The following is a 3,802-nucleotide window of genomic DNA, read 5'->3' as shown; positions in this document are numbered from 1 at the left end:
ACTGTCCTCGAGGTGCGATAATTTCCTGATAAGTCAGATATAGTGCTTATAAGCGGAAGTGATTCTATCCCGGCAGCCTGGCTGAGCCATATATATCTTACATGCTGCTGTTGGGGATTGCACTCTGCAGCCAGAGTTATGGGGAGAAATAGAGAAACTTGGGAGCAGTATAAAGTCACTGCTCGATGTATCAATACTTATTTGGTGTAACCTATAGTCGGATTGGGGGCACTTCTAACCATCGGTCACTGGAGACCTACAAATGCTGGACTTACCCCATAATATTATTAAATGTATCTGTTCAATTCAGACATTAATCATATAGTAGATGGGGATATATTTTATTTATTTTATTACAGCAATTTATTCTTATTATGTGTTTGTGTCACTCACCATAACAACATTCAAGTGATCTAGTTGTTATAGATATAAAATATATTTAACATAAAGGTAACATCAGTGGCAGAACTTGTGGGTGGGTGGTGAGCCTAAGTGCCGAAATATAATTTTGGGCGACCCTCCTCCACCCCAACCAAAGGTCACAATATGCAACACAGCAGTTGGTGACAGAGAGAGGCAGATGGTAACATGGAGAGGCAGAGGGAGGCAGAGGGTGACATAGAGAGGCAGAGAGAGGCAGAAGGTGACATGGAGAGGCAGAGGGAGGCAGAGAGAGGCAGAGGGTGACATGGAGTGGCACAGGGCGGCAAAGAGAGGCAGAGGGTGACAAGGAGAGGCAGAGAGAGGCAGAGGGTGACATGGAGAGGCAGAGGGAGGAGGAGAGAGGCAGAGGGTGACATGGAGTGGCAGAGGGCGGCAGAGAGGGCAGAGGGTGACATGAAGAGGCAGAGGGAGGAAGAGAGAGGCAGAGGGTGACATGGAGAAGCAGAGAGAGGTAGAGAGAGGCAGAGGGTGACATGAAGAGGCAGAGGGTGACAGAGAGGCAGAGGGTGACAAGGAGAGGCAGAGGGAGGAAGAATGTGACAGAGAAAAACAGTGGTGACAGGAAGAGGGTGACAGGTACAGCAGTGGGCCCCACCCCCTTAGTCTTCAGGGGGCCCAGTTCACTGCAACTGTTGGTTTCATCTCTGAGTAACAGTATTTGGTACTTGTTTAGTTTCACGGCGGCAGTTACGTAGTTATGTATTGAAAGTACCAATACAGCACTATGCTGCCTATGTAAACTACGTAAGTGCTTCTGGAGCCCTGAAACTACAAAATGGTTACTATCCCTACTATCCACGTCATACCCCCAGTATCCACGTCAGTGTGGAGTTGATTTTATAAAGTGTGGCGAGGGGACGCGGATACGCGTCCCCTCGCGGGGCTCGCTGCGCTCGCCACACTTCGGTCTCGGTGGCTCGCTGCACACGCCACACTTTATAAGATCAACTCCACGCCGCCGTGGATACTGGGGCTATGACGTGGATAGTGGGGATATAACAAGGATAGTGGGGGAAATGTGTGTGTGTGTTGTGCTTTATACTTACCCTCCTTCGGCCTGGCCACTGTGTCCATCAATACACTATACAAAAAAGACTTTGATCCGCGACTGGCGCTATATCAATTATGCAGCTAGGTCAGTTTCCCCGGAGACCATCAATTCTCCAAACAAAATAGATTTCAGGCAGGGGTAGGTGGGAGACAACCAGCGCAAAAGAATGAAACTTGCTGTGTGCAGGAGAAATGGGATGCAGGTGTGTTGCTTGGTGGACAATTAAGACCACACTTACTTTCTAATCCCTTCTCGTGTTCACGTAGCAGTTTCTTTCTTAACACAGGATACACTTCTTCAAGCATACAATATATGGATGTAGACTTACTTAAAATTTCTGTCACGAATGCCCATAAAGGTATCTTTCAGGGACCGCACTCCGTAGTAGACAAAACGGTTTATTTCAGATATCCAACATCACATAAAAAACGAATAACAGCAAGACAGCAAGACAGCAAGGGGTAGTCCTAATCCCTTCAATGGAGCCTGATGTTTCTTTGACCTGCTCCCAGCGCTGCAGACGCCGGAATGGAAGCTCTTTGTCCGGGACCCAGATACCTGTACTTGCACGCAGACCTCTGGCGATGGATGCGTCAGGGTAGGTCACGTCAACGCGTTTCGGAATGAATTCCTTTTTCAAGACGTTAGATTAGGACTACCCCTTGCTGTCTTGCTGTCTTGCTGTTATTCGTTTTTTATGTGATGTTGGATATCTGAAATAAACCGTTTTGTCTACTACGGAGTGCGGTCCCTGAAAGATACCTTTATGGGCATTCGTGACAGAAATTTTAAGTAAGTCTACATCCATATATTGTATGCTTGAAGAAGTGTATCCTGTGTTAAGAAAGAAACTGCTACGTGAACACGAGAAGGGATTAGAAAGTAAGTGTGGTCTTAATTGTCCACCAAGCAACACACCTGCATCCCATTTCTCCTGCACACAGCAAGTTTCATTCTTTTGCGCTGGTTGTCTCCCACCTACCCCTGACTGTGTCCATCAAGTCCACTGATGGGCAGCGTTCAGTCCCCCTCCTCCAGCAGTCACTCCCAGGCGCCAGCGTTCAGTCCCCCTCCTCCGGCACTGGCAGCGGACAATGTACGCAATTAGCATAATGCCGCTGGGGGAGCAGGGAAACCATGTGATGCTCCCCCAGTGGCAACACGCTGAATTACATACATTGCTGGCACCGGGGAGTGACTGCCGGAGGAGGGGGACTGAAAGCTGCCACCGGGGAGTGACCGTCGCCCGCGGGGTTTGCCGACCGGAGGACAGTAAGTATAAAACAAAGCACCCACCACACTGTTCCCTCTGCTATCCACCACCCTGCCCCCCCTGCTCCCAGTGTAGTTTCACTGCGGCGGCTACGCTGACAACATTGTCAGCGTATGTCAACGTTTGTGCGAATCATTACATTGTCACATAACTTCTTGTTGGTTTCTAATAAACTTGAAATATACACAAGACTTTGTTCCATTTGGATCCACCAGGCTTGTGCAACTACAAATCCCAGCAATTCCTACCAACCAAAGCCTGACAATGTATTTTGGGACATGTATTTCCACAACTGCTTGCCCAAACCATTGATTTTTCTTAAGTTTCTTATATAGCGCACACATATTCCGCAGCGCTTTTCAGAGGATATTTGAACATTCACACAGTAAGATTCCTTTGCAATTCGACTAAAAGTGCCCGTACACGGTGTGATTTGCGGGTCCGATGTGAAGCACGCTTCCGCGTACATCCCATTGCACAGGTCAAAAAGTACATACTTTTTATCGATTGCATCGCTTCGGACGCAAATCGCATGCAAATCCAGACAAAAACGCATGCAATTATTGCACCATGTATGGGCACCTTAAGCTTGGATTGCTGTGCAATCTTTGCTAACTCATGTGCTATTTACATACAATTCATACTATCTACATTCAGTCTGCACTATACAGTCATTGTTGCACTATTTGGCTTTTCGATTTCAGCTGAACGGGAGCGCGCATCGGCATCGAATCGGGATAGAAAGCTTAAAAACATGTTCTATCTCCATTCGATGTCTATGCGATCCTGATTCGATTTTGACTATGTAGTAAAAATACAATATACAATTGTAATGTGTGTGCATTATACTGACTGTGAAAATACAGCACTTTGTTGAAGTAATACAATCAACACAACAGATCTCCTGCACAATGCTCAGCCAAGGCAATGGGGAAACATCAGCTGGCAAAGACAGACAGGCGATCCATAGATAGATAGATAGATAGATAGATAGATAGATAGATAGATAGATAGATAGATAGATGGATATGAGT

This window comes from Crinia signifera, chromosome 4 (genome assembly GCF_055691185.1).
Source record: "Crinia signifera chromosome 4, ASM5569118v1, whole genome shotgun sequence".
NCBI lineage: Eukaryota > Metazoa > Chordata > Amphibia > Anura > Myobatrachidae > Crinia > Crinia signifera.
Note: the sequence above shows the minus strand (reverse complement) of the source record.